General features: G+C 43.8%; 1 protein-coding gene across 3 annotated transcripts in view; it reads left to right on the top strand.

The window, feature by feature from the left end:
- Window positions 1-20,382, top strand: part of KCNMB2 (potassium calcium-activated channel subfamily M regulatory beta subunit 2) — a 139,377-nt gene that overhangs the window by 97,994 nt on the left and 21,001 nt on the right. The gene's annotated exons all lie outside the window — the stretch shown is intronic.

Below are 20,382 nucleotides of genomic sequence, written 5' to 3'. Positions count from 1 at the left end.
GAGGTTTTGGATGTTTTCCTGTTGCTAAGGAAACTTCCTTAGTGATGGCTCTGGGCTCATCACAGCTGGGTCACTTGGGCTTTGCTTCTCTGAGTAAGGGGTGAGTCATGGCTGGAGAGTAAATGCAAAAACTTCCTCAGGAATGCCTTTATCCAGTGCTTCTACTCACATGTGAGAATAAAGATTTAGATTTTAAAGTAGTGGTTCATAATAAAATGCTCTAGCAAATTTATATTAATATTTTCATTAGTAGTCACATGTTCCATATTACCAATTGTATCTAACACTTCAAACACACAGGAAAAATAAAGCATTTTTTTCCACACACTTTTACAGGTCCTGTCAGCATTAGGGTACATCATGCCAAAAATATCTTGATGTCACTACACTTTGAATAACACTGCTTTCTAGTTCCCTTCATATGATACAACCAAAATCTGAGGTACTCAACACCAACACTCATTTCTGAAAATACCAGTAATAGATTTTTGTGTGTGAGGCACTAGTGGCCAAACTTAGGTTTCAATCTTCAAAAGAAGAAAGGAGTGGTTATTAACCTTTACCAAACCAGCTGGGTGTGCTGGCATACAGGAAGGTGCTGGTGCAAGAATGTGACACACATGTGACCATTTCATACTCTCACCTGAAAATTTTGAGGTCCTTCTACACCCTTGTGCACCCTGTCTCTGAGAAGCCACCAAAGAAATACCTCTTGGTTTTGTATGTTTGATTCAGGTTTTTTTACATCTTGATTTTGTTTCTGCAAATGGTGATGAGTTTGACATAGGACCAGGTATTTTTAGGCTGTCATGAAGTGTGGACATTACAGATGTGCATTACAAGGCACTTGCTAATGATATTGTATCTTTGTACTTAGGGCTCCATCTGGAAAATCATCCAAATGCTTAGCTGAGCTTTCAGACCTCATAGGTCTTCAGCATGACCTGAAGCTGCTCTGATTGCTCATGGGATGATGGACTCACCAGAATTCTGAATCAGGCCCTACTCTGCTCCTTCTTGAAGTTCTGGTCAAACCTTTGAGCCAGAGAGTAGCAGTTGGTATTTCTCATCTCAGTGTTTTTCTTCAGCAGCCTCATGAGTCCCCATGTCTGGGTAATACCTGTTCAGTATTGCCCTGGAACAGATCAGGAATGAATCCCAGGGTTTCATTCCCAGGCAGAGTTTCTGATGAATCAAATAGCTCATCAAGCTGTACTGAACTGAAGAAATGAGTATTCAGTGATTTGTTTAACTCCATGTGCCTTCCTGTAGTGAAGATTTCATCTACACTTCCAGACTTCTAGATTTTTAATCTGAGATTGACAGAAGAAACTATCTAAGGATTCAGGTCTTAAGCAATGGGGGTTATTTCTGATGTCTGCTACCACACAGCACTGAGAAAGCTGGAAATGCCACATTTTTCTTTCCTTTCCTGTTCCCCTGGTCAAGGGCTTGTTTTCTTTTCACAGGCTGTAGGAGCTGGACTCCCTGTTTCTCCATTTTGCTGTCAGACAGTTCTGAAAGTGTCAGAAAAAGTCCAAGGTGCTGCTGGCAGTCCCCCAGGGAGATGGAGCTGCCAGTTTGGCACCTGCCACAGCCCTCATCCAGGGCATTTTCAGTGCCAGGACCTCTGGCTCCAGCCTCCTGCTGGGGCGTTTGGAGGACCCTGACAAGGAAGGTTTTATTTTGTGAACGTAAATCGCTGTGGAAGAACGGTGAGGGCTGAGCTCGTGCTGCCTGAAGGCAGCCAGAGTTTAAGGCTTTAGGCTGCCTGCTCCTGTCTTGCTTGACTCCTGGCCTCTCTGCTTTGGTAAACAATGCAGGCTGATCACTGCATGATGCCTTTCCCCAGGCATATGGCTGCTTCCTTCTAAAGCCTTCTTACTATGGAAGTTTACAAGTGCTAAGATAAGCATTTAATCCTGCAGGGCTCGTGTTCAGCACGGTCAGACCATCTGCAGGAGCTCTGCTGCTCATGCCAGAGCACCCACCCCAGCAGGACAGCTCAGACAGCTCTTTCAGTGACTTTAACCAGTGGCTTTGGGGACCAAAATTAAACTCAAGACCCTCAAGGGAATATTTGGCTGATTTGGGACCTGCTCAGACCCTTTGATATATATCTGACTGTCTCCTCCAGGCAGGCTGCCTTGCAGCAAGTCCTCATCATTCATTTTAAAGGAGATCTGCATTACAGTTGGAATTTCAGAACCCTCTAGAGAGTCTTGCAGTGCTCTTTTCCCTCTTCTGCTCACCTCGCTGCTCTGCAGCAGCCACCAGACCAGGGAGGATGATGGGTTCTTGCTTATTTGTGGATCTCAACAAATGCAGTGGGTGTCTTAAGGTCAAGGGTCCTCCAACTCCTACAACATCCCCTCTGCCAAGCATGTGTCGAATTTATCAACAAAATCTTTTAATATTTCACGGGAACATTTAGGTTGAAAAAGATTTCTAAGATCATCAAGTTCTACCATAAATCCAGTACTGCCAAGTCCACCTCTAAATGTCCCTAAAATATTTACCATGTTCCCTACTGTCTTTTGTGAAAATGTACTTTGGCAAACACTTACCATACTTCATTTACCCTTGATTTTATATGCCTTGCCAAGGACATTTCCCATATGCTATGTTAGGTGCTCCCATTTGCTCATGTAAGCTGCCATTTCCCCAAACATCAAAACATTTCTAGACCTCTATGTAAAAGTCTTTCAAAAATAGAAGAATGAGTTTTAATACTGCTTCTCTTTAGTTTAATGGGAGGTTTGTAGGTTTCTTTGTTTTTACAGTAAAATAATTGCTGCTGCAATTTATCAACCACACAAACATAACGTTGTTATGGCTTAGGTAGCAAAGCTCACTGTAAACCTTTGCTAGGTGAGCTGTAGCATCCCCTCTTAAGCTTGGGGTGTTTGGCCTTAGGATTCCAAATTATGTTCCAAATTTTCAGACATTCCAAAGCTTGGAAGGTGAGATGAGTTAATACCCAAACCTACCTCCACTCTCGAGGCGGCAGTTCAAAGTGAGACCTGATTCCATCTGGCTCAGACAAATGATAAATTTATCTGTTGCTGCCAGCTGTGAAGCAGCAGGGAGCTCGAGATGAGCACCCACAGCATTCAGCCCCACAGGCCAGGGTGTTGCTCTCTGTTTCTGCATCTAAATAAAAATCCATCAGCCTCCTGGGAAGGAAGAAGGTGCAAGGGTTAATAGCTCAACAGTGCCACAAGCTGTTCTGCCTGACATGATGGGACTCTTTTGGGATCACTGCTTCTGTGGTATTGTTGTTATTTTCTTCAGCCTATCTGCAAGAGAAAGTCTAATCTTATGTAATATCAGCCTCACAGTCTCAGATGAGACCATGTGGAAATGGTTTATGCTACATCCATGCAAACACCAGAACACTCTGAGTGTGAAGATTCAATGGCAATTCCTCAAAGGCCCTCCCAAAATTTAGCCCAAACCCTTAAGTGAACATTTAACTTTATATCCACTGATTATATTTCTAATTATTTATAAAAAAACAATGACTGATTTCCAAACCAAGACTTAGTGAAGATTTAACAGCTTGGCATTTGAGCATCAGTGACTTTGTTTCACTGAATTTTCCCATCCACTCCCTTAACTAGATGTTACCTCCCAACACAGAGCTCCAGGGCCAGCCCTGTGTCATGAGGAGCCAACAGGCAGCAAATGTGACATTGGAAAAAGGCAATGGATTTTCACAAGTTGTTTGGCCACTGACCACAGTTGTACATGGCTCAGAGAGGAAACCTCAGAGCAAGCTCCTATCAATACTTGAATTATGCAGCAGGTCATGGGCTGCCTCCAGGGCAGCCAGAAATTTGAACCCAAAACCAGACTAAACTCATTTGCAAACTTCGTGTCTCTATTCTCCAAAACGTGACTTGCTCTAAAGATAACTCCATTTACTTCCAGATTGCCTTAAAAAAACCTTCACCTAACTTTGACCTTAAATCCTTCTGCTCCAGTAAGGGCTGAGAGAAGACTGTTCTTTAGGACTCCAGCACTTGTTAATACTCTTAAAGAGATTATTCAAATCTCCTAAACAAATATCAGAATAGATTCTGGATTAATCTTGGGTGCTAAAATGACCTTGCTGATAAAATCAGCATCATCAAACCTCACAGACTGAAGAGGGAAGCCTTGGATGTAATTTTGACTCGGTAGCTACTATCATGGTAAGTTATCAGACTGCTCTGCATCTCTCTCCCCCTATCTCTCATACTCTTGTAATATTCCATGGGAATCAGTATGAGAAGTGTCAGATCTTCCAGATCCTCGTGGGAAAAACAATATACTGAGACAGCCACTGGGGCTATGCACCACCCACTCTTTTCTTCCACTAGTGCTTTTTGCTTTTCCCACTTTGGATATTGTAGTTGTCTGGTTCATTTTGGTGTCAGCATGAGACTGGTTTGTGGAACATCCCAACTCCTGTACTGTTCAAAGTGCCATTGATCAGATGTGGATTCAGTTTTGTGCTTTTGGCAAGGTGGTCAAGCACGTTGGTGTACCCTGGGGTCCAGCATGGACCATCTCCTTTGCCTGCCACCTCTGAGTGATTTCCCCTGTCTGCAGATAATGCCCAGAGTTATTTATGTCTTGTGTCTGTGTGCTGTTTCCTTTGCATCTCACTTGGGCTTCAGAAATAATTTGTCCTGCAAAGACTGATGTGGATTTTGGCCTTGTAACAAATATTTTCCTAAGAACCAGAAGTGAGTTCTTAACCAGGGGTTTGTGTTAAGTGTTTTTTGTCGCTGTGTTGTGGCCAGAAATGAGTCCCAGAAATTTTCCCAGGAATCTGTGAGGAACATTTCACAAAAGAGAGGTCATTACATCACTTTCAACCTACATCTCTTCTGTTGTTGCTCTTTACAGTTCTTCTCTAACCCCCTCAGATTTCCAGTGTCTGTAATGGGAAAAAAATAAATCCAATAAGAAATAACTGGCTATTTTTAAAAAATATTCCTTAGAGGGCAAAGTCCATTACAACTGAAGCATTTACATTTAGTTCCAAATCTCTTTACCCAATTTTCATTTTAAATTAGTCATTTGCTAATCCTAATTTTCCAGCACTGTGTTTACAATCTAACTGAATATCACTCATGTGGAAACACATTAAAATTCTGCAACAGACTGGAACTTATGGCCTCTGAACTCTTGTCACTTTGCTTCTCAACTGTCAACATGTAATGGTGGGTCTGACTCCCTCCCCTTACAAACATATTAGTCACCAATCCCTTCCTGGGCACTGTGCTCCATTTCACTGGCACTGCTGTCCATTATGGCAAAAGTCCCACCAAACTACAAGGTCACCTGATGCAGGAACACAACTTTCACCAAAAGATTCCTTCACATGCTGTTGTTTTGGCTTCCTTTGGTCTGAAATAACGTGATACATTTCAATGTTGACAGTGTGGTGTGCTGTGCATAGAAATAGCAAATGGTTGCACTGTGTCAAAATACTGGGAATAGTGTGATTTGTGCCCAGCAGTCAGAGTTGGGAAACTGTGTGTTGCACACCCTTGACTCCCAGGTAAAAGGATGAATGATCTGGTTTTGTTCCGCTGAGGAGGGCTGCTGTTTGGACAGGCAGATCCGAAAGCTCCGATTCCATCACATCACCCTGGTTCACCCACTCCAGATGGGGCTGGGACTCTCTTCTGGCAAAGAACATCACACAGGGGGGCCACAGTGGACCTGGCCCTCTGATCCCAGCTGGGCTCACAGGGATCAAAAGTGTCTGCAAGGACCCCAAGCTGAGGCTGAAAGTGCATCTCCAGATGAGGCAGCTGAGAGACACTTTGTACTCAGTGGTGCTGGCTCCCTTCCCTCCACAGCTGCCTCATCCATTCTCCTCAGGGGGTTAGATTTCTGTGAGCTAATTTAGGGAGAAAAGCCTTTTTAATCCTGTATCTTACAGACTCAGAGTATGTATATTTTTATATTGTGAATAAAATATGAATATTAAGCTCTTCAGGCAGGGACTTTGTCTTCCGAGATCTCTTCAAAGCCCTTAGCATGCTGCTGGTATTACAGGTGTAAATATTACAAATAATATAATACAGTTTGGATCCCAAAGATCTGTTTCAATGCAAATGGGCTCACAAAGTGTATCTCCTTGTTGGCAGAAAAGGCTCAGGAATGAGGAGGGCTTTCCCAGAAGTTTGTGCTGAGCCTTGACCTGAAAGAACTTGGGGTCAAGAGCCTGTTCTGATTTAGGTTTCCTCATAGTCCATGAGGTCTTCTTGCTTTGGTTCCACCAGTTAGAAAGGGACAGCCTGCCCAAGGAACAAAAATACAGTTTAGAATGCAGAACACTCCTTTGAGAAGTGGAAGAGAGCTGTTCAACCCTGCTAGATAACAACAGGTAGAGGCAGAAAGGGAGAATGAATTCCCTAACTAGATAAAGGCAAAGAGGGGTAAAGAATTTAAGAAAGTAAAACCTTTGTAGAAAAGAATATATTATTAACTGAGAAAGTAATTTAACAGAATAGTAATGTTCTCATACTACTGAGCAAATTTAATACCAACTCTGCAAATTTAATAAAATCGCTGCAAAGGCAGAGAAGTTCAATCTGAAGTGCAGTCTTCTGAGGCTGAGGCCAATGCTCATTATGTACAATAGAAATAAATACTTCATCAGCTGCAACACCAGCTGGGTCAGGTGTCCACTGGATTTGGACTGTCAGTGGCTGTTATTGTCTCCACAGAGTAATCCACTCAAACTCACCATGGCTATTAAAGTAACATCTAATTTCCACAACAATACAAGCAAATTCTCAGTATGGAATAGTGTCATCCTTTATTTTGGAAAAGACCTTTAAGATCATCAAGTGCAGACACTAACCCAGCACTGCTGAGTCCACCACTAAACCATGTCCTTACATGACTCCTCAACATCTCTTTGAAACCCTTCCAAGGATGATGACTCAACCACTTCCATGGGCAGCTTGTTCCACCTTTTGCTGAAAGAACTTTTGCTAATAGCCATTCTAAACCTCCCCTGGCACAACTTGTGGCCATTTCCTCTTGTCCTCAAGAGTGCTGAGTACAGGGGGACAATCTCTGCCCTGGTCCTGCTGGCCACACTGCACAAGGTGAGATGCCATGGGCTTTCTTGGCCACCTCTGACTCCTGTTTGGCCAGCTGTTGGCCTGCACACCCAGGTCCCTTTCTGTCAGGCATCTTTCCGTGCTGTAATCCATGTGGAATTCAGCAGGCTGCAACCTACATGGAAAACTCTGGCCATTCACTGATATTTCACCCAGCTATCTTGGTTTATCTCTTTTTGCAGGTCTCAGCAATGTCTCTTGGTTGAGTGTTCCATTAACTTTTTCACCTCTTATGTCTTAAAAAAGACCAGAAGTAATCTTAATCCCCCTTATCTTGCTGCACTATTATCTTGCTGCGTTCCTGGTGCCTTCCCACAGAGACTTTGTGGAACTGTGGTTTTTCACGAGCCCAAAATTGGCTTGGAGGGAGACAGTGCAAAGAGTTGCTTGAACAAACTAGAAATACAAATTAAAGTCTTAGCTTGTTTCTGATTTTAATTCAGATCAGATTAGAGTGGGGTTTGTTTTACTGCATTTTAAGAGAAAGGAGCATTTCTCTTTAGCAGCAGGAGATTGATTCCTGTTAGATCCTCTCAACAGATTAGTCCCTTGGATGATCCACACACTCAGGCTTGCTGGGACCAGCAATTAACCCAAACCTGTCAGCTCTGGAAAGAATGTCACCATGACATCCATGGTGTTCTTATGAGCTCAGGGTGACTGTGATGAAAAAAAGGAGATGTAAGATTGGCAACTGTTTAAATAAAAATGGCCAGGAAGAACAGGTTGAAAATCTTCTTCCTTTAGCGTGGGATTGAAGTAGTGTTGTGGATCATAGATCTGTATTAGCTTGATGTATTAGTAAATGCAGTACAGAACCTTTCAAGTTCAAAGCAAGTCTCTGAGTTTATTGCTTCAGAAATAAACTCAAAATCTACTGATCTATTTGTACAGATAAGCACCCCACAGAGTTATCAGAATCAATGCAAACACTCAGGCAAAGATTCAATGCAAATAATAAATAAGTACAGACTTAGGAAATAGAAATATAAGACTTAAAACTAATTGAAATGCTGACCCAAAGAATAGCTCTTTATGTGCATTTCTTCAAACATAATTCCAAGAAAGGGAAAAAGAGTGCAAAAAGTGGTAATTTCAAGGTGGTAGAAAAGAGACAAGCAACATTTGGAGCAAAGGAGATGGACAAGGGCTAGGAAGTGGTGGAAGCAACACTGGATTGGTTTTCTTTAATTTCTTTTTATATATATGAATTTAAAATTACTTTGTACAAAACAAGATCTAATTTCCTACCCGTGTTCCTTTTTGAGTTCAAGAGAAGTTTTGACATGAAACCTGTTTCTGTTTGCTGAGCCATTTTCATCTGCTTTGGATGTCTCTGAAGCTGCCAAGGAATGGGATGGGGATGGGAGGGGGATGGAATGGGATGGGATGGGATGGGATTTTGGCACCAGGCTGACCACCAGAGCTCTTTGCTACAGCCACATGGACACAGACAAAGCCAAGCAGCTGCCATCTCTGCAGAGGTGATGGGCAGTCACTCTGCTGGCACAAACTGTGAGGTTGACAGAGGTGCCCTGATGGATGCTGACCCTGGCAGTGACAGCCAAGAGAACAGATCCATGTGACTGTGGGAAAGAATAGAGTGGGGAGAGGCAGCAAACATCAGGCAAATGGGAAACAAGAAGATCGGGAACAAGCTCAGGTGACCACACACAATATTGAAAAGAAACAGAAAATTGCTCTCTGACAGAGAACATAATTAAATTGTGGAGCTTCTTGGCAAAAGACCCAGTGAAATCAACAGTGGGAGATGACTTGAGACAAAGACCAGCTCTAAAACCTGCCAAGCACAGGATACCAGGAGGGTCTGAGAGGTCCCACAGGCTGCTCAGAGCCCTCCTCACAACTTGGTGCAGGTCCATCCATGCCTGCTGTTCCTCACACCCATCCCCAAGCACCCATCAGCAGGTGCTCAGCACTGAATGTGCTGGACCTGGGCTTTCACCCAGCTCCAGGTGGAAGAAGCAGAGGGCAGGTGACAGGCTGATGTAATTCAGCTCCACTGAAATCACACCAGACAGTCCTAGGGGATGGGAAGCACCATGGAGTTTCACACATGGTCCAAAGGATACTTAGCGAAAGAAAGGCCAAGAAAGGGTCAAAATTTAAAAAACATTCTGATAAAAAACAAGACATTGTCAAAATATCAATCAGAAGCCAAGATTTGACTAGATCTGCTCTTGTTTAACCTTCAGCATGAGATCAGGTCTCAATCTTTCTATTCTTGGTAACAGCTGATGAACACAGTGTAACAAGGTATTAATAAACATCTGCCCAGCTCTTAGATTAATATAGAGAAGAATTAATGGAGGTCTTAGCACGTTCATATTTTCTAATTATGGCAGATGACTTTATTTATAGAAATAATAGAGAGAATGGAAATTGTCACTGACACCATGTCAATATACGTAATGAAATCCAATCATTTAATTGCATTACATTTGGCCACAGAGTCACATCAATAAAGAGCCCTCCTTTGACCAGTTCAGTGGTCACTACCTACTTTATGTTAGAAAGCTATTAGGATTGTTGTTTTCAATGAATCATGAGGAAAATAAGTCATCTTGGACATACCTATTCCTGTGTGCCTCCCCCTGAGAGGGAAAGGGTTGGGGGCAAAGCTTTCCACCACGAGGGGGGAAGGCAACTGCTCCCATGTAACTCTGATTTTCACTCTTATTTCTGGGTACACTTTGCTTCCAGCCCCCACAGCATCCAAAATAATGAAACAGCACCCAAAGTGAGGCTTGTGCTCAGTTTCAGGTGTCGCTGGCCGTGGCTAAGGCAGCTCCTGCAGCAGCTCTGGTTCGTGGAGCCTCTCTACAACGCTAAAGCACCACCAGTGCTTCTGTGGGAACGATAACACACTAGGCCACTGAGATAAATAAAGCATAATGTTAAACCTCGATATGTTTACACCTCCTAAGAGAGGGGAAAGAGGCCTATAAAACTCCCAGTAAAGGAGCCAGGGCTGTTCAGTTCATTTGCAGCTTGATAGGTAAACCCTGCAGCTTGTTTTTATTGGGACGTGCTGGCGCTGGTGTTAGAGAGCAGTTCGGGTTTAAGAAGGTTTTGGATTAAGTGTGGCTGTTTCTTGAGGGTTTAAAGTACATTCCACAATGTTCAATTTAGACAGGTAGCCAGGGAAGTTTGGATCTTTCCTCCCAGGAGCAGGGAAAAGTAAAACAAGGCTACAATTATGGTGACAGATGGCTTGTCACACCCAGAGCATTGCTAGTAATTTTGCTCTTTATACATCGAAGGAGATCTGGACTGACGCTGAAAAGCTGAGAAAGTCTTCTCTTGCTCTTCCAAAATGTGTTTCCTAATCTGTTCTGATCTTCTGAAGCTATCAGTCTGAATTAATGAAAACAGAGCAAGGGAATGGTACAATTTCTATTAATTATAGAGGCAGGTTTGTGCAATAAACAGAATTCATATCCCTACAGTGCTGCTTAAGTACCTATAATTCAGCTGCCCTGCTCACAACTGCAGCATCTTCTTCACATTGTTTTACAAATTAGCAAACCTGGAATCAGCAGCTGTGTACAGTGTGATGACATTTAGTTTAACCATGGGGGTTCTGATCTGCTGAAATCCACGGGTGGTCTTCCAAGTGCTGCTTTTTGCTGGGACTGAGTTGCATCTCCCAAATTAAGTGCTCCTAGATCAGCTAAATGTTTTCCATAGAAGTGAAAATATAGACACTTAGGAAATAGTATCAGTTACTTATTGTAACTGCTGATACTCTTCCAAGTACTGCCAAGCTAATACTTGGGGGATGCCTTTTCAAATAGGAGCAGAAGGGGGGTCAGGGCACTGCTGGGGCCAACCTGACCTTCCAGCTCAGCCAGTTGGTTTGTATTTACAGCAGGGTACGTGGAATAGGAGGCCACACATGGATATCTTTGCTCAGTGACCCATACCCCACTGGAATGTATTCTGTGCATCAGAATCTGCAGAGCAGAACTGGATGTGCTGTCTCCTAGCCAGCCCTTCCTCTCCCTCTGCCAGTGTTGGTGTCCTCTGGGGGGATGGCAGCAGTGAGTGAGCCTCCTCTGTCACATCAGACCAAGCCTGGGACAGCAGAGCCTCAGGAGGACCTGGTGCCAAAAGCACTGTTGCTCCAGCTGTGGCAAAGCAAGTGAGAGCTTTGGAAGTGGAGATAGACAAAGAAGCCAAGTTCCTGGGGGCATAAAGGAAAGCTGGAAAGGTGCAGAGCAATAGTCATTTTTGTTCCACTCCTGCTTTCTCCTTTCCAGATTAAACAAACTTTGGTTTTCTCTGCACTGAATGAGAGGAAGCAAGCTGCTGCTTCCCAGTCAGTAAATGTGTTTGACAGCAGAAATCCTGCTGCAAGCCCAGAACTTTGCACCAGCAAACTGGGAGCACTCTGGTAACTGAAGCACCCCAGTAGCAACATTTTCCAGCCCCTGGAATGTGCCAATAGCAGATCACTTTGGGTGAAAACGTGCTCTGATAGCAAATGACTCCACCAGGCTACAGAAAAAACAAAAAGGCACTTCTCTGAGCTATAGTGCAAAAGGTTGATTTTTTTAATCGACTACTCACAGGGCTGCTGGTGTTACATTTTAAGCATCTGACTCAGGCAGTCGAGTGGAAAGGTGATAAAATCCTTGACTTTGATTGAATTTCCATTGTAGCAAAATGTAAAAATAAATACAAACAACGTGAAGAAATAAAAAGGCTACTATTGGACAAAATGTTCCACATCATTTTTTAAATTCTGTACAGGTACTGAAAAAAAAAATCTCATTTTGCCTTTCATGAAGGTCAAAAATCAGCTTTCAATGTTCAAACTTCATGTTTAAATACTGAACTGCCTGCCTGTTTAAGGAGCGTATTTTTTCAATTACATCCAACATTAGTGCAGCTGTTAGGATTTCCCAAGGGACCACTGCAAACTGAAGAAAAGCCTTTGCTGTGGTGCTGACAGGCTCTGTGGCGTTGCTCTGGCCCTTTGCTCGCTTCTGCATTCAGCTGCTGACCTCACAGGTGTAAATAAGAAGAAAATCAAGTACCCAGTCTCTTCTGAGCACACATCAAAGAGCACTGAAATGATGGACTTCATTAAGATTGTACAGCAGCTTAAAAAGAAGAACTGTTAAAAAGCAGCTCTAGTGTAAGGAAGAGGAGAAAGTTAAAATTTTCACCCCATACAATAAAAATGCAGTTCCTGATGATATTTTCTCTAATTAAATTGCTACTATGAAATCAGTAAGGGATAAAAGCCCTCTGAACACATTAGGAGGAAGGCTAGCAGCTTTTATTTACTTACTACACGCTTTACAACAGGGACAGCTCAAGGCATGAGCAGGGCATTAGCTGACACCTTCACAAGTTACCCTACAGGTATGTCTGCTTAAATGATCCAAACAATTTGAAGAACTCAAACACCAGCTTTTAGGAGCGAGGTAGTATCCTGGGGATATCTCCATATGAAAAACATTTTTGGTTATACTTCCCTTAGCAGCCTCCTCAGTCACAAGCTCTGCTGTAAAACATCTTTATAATGGAAATGGTCTTCAGGATTTCAAGGTCAATGTGACAACACAGATTTTCTGCATTTTGAGTCAAATGTAATTCACATGATTACTGAGGCTCAGAGATTCTTAAAAGAGATGGAGGCAGGAAGAATGTCCATAGAAACACCAATTTGGGTGAAAATTAATATGTAATTGTTAAACTGTCCTAAAGAGCAGAGAATACAGACATAACACATATATTCTGATTTTCAGCATCAATTTCCTTGTTTCATTAATAGCAATATCAAATTAGAAGTGAAAACCTTTTGTTGTTTGGAAGGTGGGTGGAGGCTGGCCAAATGATGGACACCTTAGAGACAAAAACCAGGGAAGGTGAGATGGTGCAGGCTGTATCTGCAGCGATTGTTTGAACAAATCCCATCTGTGTGGCACTGGAGGATAGGGACAAGCTCCTGCTCTCTGGGCAGGTCTCCTATGTGTTTTCAGTGCACAGTTTAGCAGCCAGAATCTGTTTTTAATCTCCCCTGTGACATTTGGTGTGTTAGAACAGCGATTTCTGCCTGGATCCTGATGGCTCCTGTCATTCAGCTGGGTGGCCTGTGGCCAGCAGCAGCAAGGCCCATGAGAAAGCCAGCAGTGTGTGGGGGTGATTGATCCCTGGGAGGTGCCACAAGGGCTCTCCAGCTTGGGAGTGTCCCCAAGACAGAGGTGAGATGTTCCTCTGGCTGTGACTCCTTGGTGGTGAGGAATTTTGAGCCGGCAGCACGTGAACCATTTCCCAATCTGGGAGGTCCCTCGGGCTCTGAGTGCTGGTCCCAAAGACACAAATGAGCTTCCCTTGAGCCTGGGGAAGGGGCTGGTGCACAGAGCTGCTGCAGAAAAGCAGGAGCCTTTTCCCTGAAGGAAGGTGCAATGTGTGGACATCACACATCCACACACAAGGACATGTGGCCTGTCCTGGACACTGCCCCTGGGCAAAGCTGTGGGAGGGGGCAGGAAGAAACCCTCTCTGAGCTGCCCATGCACAGCCTTGATGTTCTCCCCAGCAGCACTGGGGATCAGGATGGTGCTGAAATAGTGGGATTTGGAGAATTTGGAGTCCTGAATTAGGACCTTCCGTGGATCTGCAGCCTGGTCAGCACAGCCAGACATGTCAGGTGAACCTATTTGTGGAGGAGAAGTTGTTCAGTGCCAGACCTCTGACTGACTCTCCCAGAAAGTCAATTCTCTCTGGGTATCTTGCACTGCAACTCCAGTACTGAGATGGATATCTTCCCAGGAGCTATTACAAAATAACTTCCCACAAATAGCCAGCAACCCAAAATCTTTGCCCGCATTCTGACAATTTCAGTGTGCTGCCAGCTCACAGCTTTGCTTCCACCAATTCCTTAAGGCAGTTTTGCCCAGCACTGTTGAAAAGGAAAACACTCACTGCGCCCTGGGGGAAATGAAGCATGGAAGTCCCGTTATCACTGACAGAAGTTTTGTCTCTAATTCCCCATCTGCTCTTCTGGATGTTAACCTAGAGTGCTGGCACATCAACTTAAATGATAAATAATTCTAAGCAGGAAGTGACAAAATATTAGTCAGATAGGCTGATGGTGTCTGCAAAAATGTGGTGTGGGTGCTCATGTTTCACAGAAGAGAAATTATAGGACAAAATAATGTTGTTATGTTACACTGATCGAGGGAAAATGCTGTCACAGAATAGGAAAAAGAAATGTTCAAAACCAGATTTATTTATTTATTATAAATATTATTTATTATTGTTTATTATTTATCATTATTTATATTGTTGTTTATTATTTAGTACATACAGGATCCTGCATAGTTCCTCCTTCCTGGTCTTATTGTTATTTGTGTTTAGCAGCTGAGTAAAATAGCACACGAGGCAAGAAATCTGTGAGGAGAGTAATAATGTGATGCATAGTGTTAACTTGCTTGTTTTGGAAATATCCATTTATCTTGGTTAAATAGAAGCTTGGCCCAAGTACTAAGCCAAGTAATCATGATTAGGGGGAGAAAAAGACATTCACCTCCTTGGAAACTCAATACTTCTCAACAGTAATAGCACTGCAGTGACATTGTTCGAAGCTGGATGCTTGCAGTAATTAATATAGATTATTGTCATATGAGGAAAGGAGGCATCTGTGACTGCTCCTACCATTGCTTTCATTTCCAGACCAGTTATAAGACAAAAAATACACGGGGATTTTGTTTCATGGACGTGGCCATTTCACTGTTCAGTGTGCTTCTCTCCCCTCAGACAACAGCAGAGATTTTGTTCTCTTTTATGATTCAAAACTGCATTGAAGGCATATGCACACTCTTCTGTCTTAGAGAGACTTTGCTTTTTGTTCTTTCTCACTATCTTTTTTCCTGACTCTCGAGAAAAATTTGGTTTATGCTAAAAATTATATTACAAGAACACATCTGTAAGGAGATTAATGAAATCCCAAGCTATTGTTTTCCCAAGGGCTGAATCTGCATCTGTATCATCCAGCATATCAGGCATTGAACTCCTCTGCAGAGCAGGTGCTTTAGAGTTTGCACTGAGTTTTGTCCTTGTGGCTGGTGCATCAGCCTGGTCCCAGCAGTCAATCCTCAGCTCACCACATTTCCCAGCCACCTCACACCTACTGCCCTGTGCATTCCATTCCTACCTGGCTGCAATATGCTGATATTCCTGCTCTCTCTTAGCCTGTGATCCCTGTCTTTCCAACACTCTGCCTCCATGTGACCCACTTGGTTTCTGACTCTCTCCCTTGCCTTGCACTTCAGGTTGGATTTGATTGTGTCCTAACCACGAATGACTCCACTAGGAAATCTTCCTTCTTCTTGCATTGGAAATGGTTCTCTGGGGCATGTAGCTGCCCTGGAGGAATTAGGGCTTTGCATCTCTCTTCCAATCAGCCAGTTGGCTTCTGTCCCTAATATGTGGCTTGGACATCCTTACCATCGCTCCACAGATGATTACTGATGATTACAGAAGACATTTGGTCATATATGAGCACAGGCCCCCAGCTGATAAACATTAGCTGTGCTTAGAGATCATTAGAAATATTATTTCCACATTATTCCCAAGAGCTGTTCTATTTTGCTATGAATAGTAGAACTACTCAATGGAGAGAACTCCCTTCCATTCAATTATTATCTTAATATTGAGCTCATTGTTAAAACAACAGCTCCTCACCACTAATCAGCAAAAAGCAATCAGGCAAAGCAAGCAGGGATCTCCAGATGACACATGTGTGAGTTCAAAGGTCCACAGAGTTGTAGTTGTGCTGCACATGACTTAGACTCAAGAGGCAATAGGCAGCTGCACCTACTGAAATGCATTTTAAAAAATAAGGACATAAAAAATTTAAATTCTGTGAAAACTGTGTGAAATGTGTACAGGAAAAAAAAATATGTCTGGAGCTTTTCTACAGCACTTGGGCACAAAATTTTGTTTTGTGAATCTGAGCAATTTATCATATTCAACTAAGAGGGCTACAGATGGTGAAGTTTGTGTTCTGAAAGGATGACAAGCCACTGCAGAGTGCTTATGATGCCAATTTTACCCTTTTGTAATAATACAAAGAGGAAAGATGCTCATGAGAACCAAGCTGGGTGTTTGTTTTTACCAGAGAGTTGCTTATTTCACAGCTCCATGACTCAGTATCAGTCATATTGGGTGTTACAACTGTCTTTCTCCATCGAGCCCTTTCCTCAGTTTCAAGGGAGACAAGCACTTTCTGTCTGCCATAACCAGGTTTCTAAGCTGATGTGTCAGGACTGTTCACAACCTGCCTGTAGACATTCCCCTGTGTTCAGAGGTCCTCCAGCATGTTCCACATGTGATGGAACACAGCTGGCAGTCAGCTGGAGATACAGACTCAAGCTCCTGCTGCTCCTCCAATCCAGCAGCCTCTGACATTTAGACCTCATCTATCTGTTCCTTGCATATGTCAGCAGATTTAATACATTTCTTTCACTGACAGACAGAGAAATTAAACCAGGAGCACACAGTTAAGTAACTTTCTTAAATTTCCAGGTTACTTCCTGGTCACTTTTTTGAATCAGATCTTTTAAGAACTTGCCTGCACAAACACAGAGAAAAAGTGGTTGCCTACATTGGTGAAGGAGCTTTACACCAATACCCAAAACAGAGAGCAAGCCTGCTTACTGGGTGAGCAGTGCAGGCTGGAGCTCTTGTCTGGAGCAGGGATGATGCCAGGGAGGAGCTTTTGTAAATCTTGTCCTTGCTCTGCTCTCTGTGTCCCACCTGTACCTTTGCAGGTGTCTCAGGGTAGTGGTTTTCAGTGAGAGATGACACGAGTCAGCTTTGATTGTGCCCACTGTCCACCCCTCAGCAGCACACGGGTCTGGACAGCTGTGCTCTGCTGGATGCTCACAAAAATTAACAAGAAGACTAAGAGCAGACTGCTGTATTTTACCACCGAAAATAAAGTCAAACGACAGCTAAAACTGGGGAGGGGAGGAGGGAAAGGGGAGCACAGAAGACAGACCAAAGGCAACAGAAGAGTTGTATTTATTTTCTAATCCCATCTCTTTTAGTGTCTGTGATGAGCGCTGTAACTAAAGGAATCTAACTGAATTAGAATTTCAATATGTCCTGAGCAGATTGGAGCTGTTTCCATTCATGAGCAGCACGTCCCAGCTGTAATTGCCTGCTTGCTTATCCACATAGCTCTTTACAGCTAATCCAAATGCCGACTCAAAAATAAATAGTGCCAGAGCATTCACTTCCCGCTGGGCAGTAGTTTCAGCTCTCTTCTGCCTTTGCTTTGTTCCGGCTGGTGCTCTCCATGGCACAGGGACTGACTCAAAGGAGATAGAAGATGATTGACCCGCTCAAGGAACTAGGTGACAGAAAAGCCACTCCTGCCATATCTGCCCTGCCTGTTTGTGCTTTTCCTCTGGGTGATGCTTTGCATCTGTTTATGTTTCTTTACCCTCACCTCCCTCCCCAGCCACATCACTCATGCAATACACTTCTCCTTTGTGCTTTCCCTAAAAGCTGTTGGTGTCCTCTGTGTCCTCAGCAGCACATCACCCCTCCCCTCCCTGTGCTCCTACCCTCAAACACACGGTCAGTATTTTAGTGCTGGAGTGAAACTCTCTTCAGGGACATTTAAAAGCCATGTCCTTCTCAGATCAGCTTCTCTGGAGGGGTGTAAAGCTGAGGCACAATTGCACAAAGCTGGAAGGGATGTCCCCATGGATGGCACTTGGCACAACCACAAAGCAAGGCTCTGCCTTTGCTCTCTGACATAGACGTTTGTACAGGTCTTGGCTCTTCTCCCTCCTCACTGAGTGGAAGGTGGTTGTCCACCATTTTTAAGGCTGCTTTTTCAACTACAACCACCACAGACTTTCTGAGAGCCTTTGGCCAAGTCTCAGCAGCCTCTGTGCCTGTGTTCATCACCTCTAAAACAGCACTGCCAACACCCTGTTGCTTCACTTTGGGGTGTAAATCCCAGGTCCCTCAAGTGGCAGGGGTGAAAGGACATAGGAGTCAAGTCTGATGCCACTTCACCTCAGCATAGTCAGAGGCATTCAGCTCTCACTGTGCAGCAAATTACTCTTAAAAATAGATTTGTATCCAAAACAGCAACCTTTAAGATCTGGTCAAGTGGGTACCCATAAAAACTCAGCTGGGGAGAAGGTCATTCCTTCCTGATGACCATCAAAGAGACTGACCTCAACATGGAGCAGTGTGCCTCCATCCATCTCCTAGCTGTCACCCCATCTCTGTTCCCACTGGGTTTATCAGGGCATAGCCACAGGCCACAGAGCCCCTTCAGTGCCACCACACACTCTTATCCAGAGCCTGGCCCAGGGCTGTATGCTCTTTGGTGCAGTGCAGCACCCAAGGTGATCTATCCCTCTGCAATTGCAGAGGACCGTGTTAAGATTTAAAGGAGCATCAAATGAGGGAGTGCAGCACTTTCACTGCCTTCCTCCCTATCCCAGGATCCTTCTCCATCAGTGTAATACTACCTGGTCTTTGGAGGAGCAGATCTCCCTATAAAGCTCTCTTGGCTCAGCTGGATAGAAGCAAATTGCAGGGAGGTGAGCCTGCACTTGCCACTGCTCAGCCCGTCCCAGAGCCAGCCCCACTTTACAGGCAGACTGTGCCTTCTCAGGGAGCAGCTGAGATGATGAATATAGTGCTTGTCCAATGTGTCACTTGCTACGTAAATTCAAATTCAGCACAGAAAGCTAAAAATGTTTGCAGAATCCTGACAGGAAAAGTGGACAATTATGTTCAGCTGTTCCTCACAAACGCTGATCCTCATGACTGCAAGGTGCCAAGAGAGGCATTGCCTCGTGCTTGGATTGCAAACTCAACCAGCACCAAAGGATGGTAGCAAGGGCTGGCTCTTCACCACGTGCTCTGCCACCTGGAGATGGTCTGAAGGTGTCCTCTGCCAGGTACATGGTGGCACTTCCCTTGTACAGATGAGGAAGCTGAGGCCATAATGCCAGACTGCTCCAAGGAAACCAAGAGAGAAGTTGTGAATCTCTTGCTTGCAGTGACAGACAGTACCTCCCTCCTTTTAGCTGACCTGGGGACACAGGAATTTCTTCAAATTTGCTGTTTCAGTCAACTAAACCAGAATAATTGAGAATAACACAGTATGGCCAAGGTGAGGGAAATGAGCTGTCACTGGGATAGTAATGTATAGGAAGAGGCACTTGGAAAAAAAATGAGGAAAGATATTGGAGAAGGAAGTTAAAGGTAAAAAGATCACGAAGAATAAAGTCTACAGACATGCTGGGTGGACTAGGAAGGTAGCTCTTGGGAAAGTGGAAGCCCAGGGATGAAGGGCATAATTAAATGGCAAGGCTTGAAAGCTTTTTCAAAACAAAGAAAGTCAGCACTGGAGAGAAAAATATCATGGAATGGAAACATGGAAGTTTCAGAGGTTACATTGAAATATTTATTGAAGTGTAGACACATTGTTATGTAGAAGGGAAATACAGATACTTCAGCTTTTCTGAATACTTCTCTTTCTCCTGTATATATAGGAAAGAGGGAATTAACAAATGCCAAGGATGACTTTAAGTATAAAGAAATATTGCCTTAGAAAACATACCCAAACGTGACTGTGTTCCACACACAGCTAATCTACACCTCCATGACATGGCTTCAGTCGTCACTGGCATCCCTGTTCTCCTCCTTTGGATATGGAATGTCCTAGGCATGCCTGTGGCATGGGAATCCAGCAAGACCACTTTGTGTCCAGGATGTCTCCATTCATTCAACTTAAAATCTAATGGAGATCTCAGCTCTGAGCTCTGGGGAGATTTCAGAGCAGGGTCAGAAATAGAGGTGAATCATTAATGAAGCATCATTAACCATCAGTCTTCCTGTACTCTTGTCAGTACATTAGCAGCAGCTGCCCATTGTCCATTTCCCCTTGCCATAATGAGGAACCCCAGACTGAAGGTCATCTGCTGGTTGGATTAGTGTGTTCACACACCTAGGGCTCCTGAGATGCTGCAACAAGAGCAGCAATTTGTGCCACTCTGTCCTGCCCTGTGCCCATCAGCTGTGGAGCAGCAAAGTTCAGTCATGAGGCACAAATTCACCCTTTGATATTGCTTTTGCTGCTCCTCAGTTCAGAGCTGCTGCTGCCAGAGCATTCAATGTTCTCTAAGTGGTGACTGTCCTCTGCTAATGCAGATGCATTGCTTTTGTGAGTTAGCTT

The sequence above is a fragment of the Cyanistes caeruleus genome, chromosome 10 (genome assembly GCF_971803275.1).
Source record: "Cyanistes caeruleus chromosome 10, bCyaCae1.hap1.1, whole genome shotgun sequence".
In the NCBI taxonomy this organism is placed as follows: Eukaryota; Metazoa; Chordata; class Aves; order Passeriformes; family Paridae; genus Cyanistes; species Cyanistes caeruleus.
Note: the sequence above shows the minus strand (reverse complement) of the source record. Positions and strands in the feature narration are given on the sequence as shown.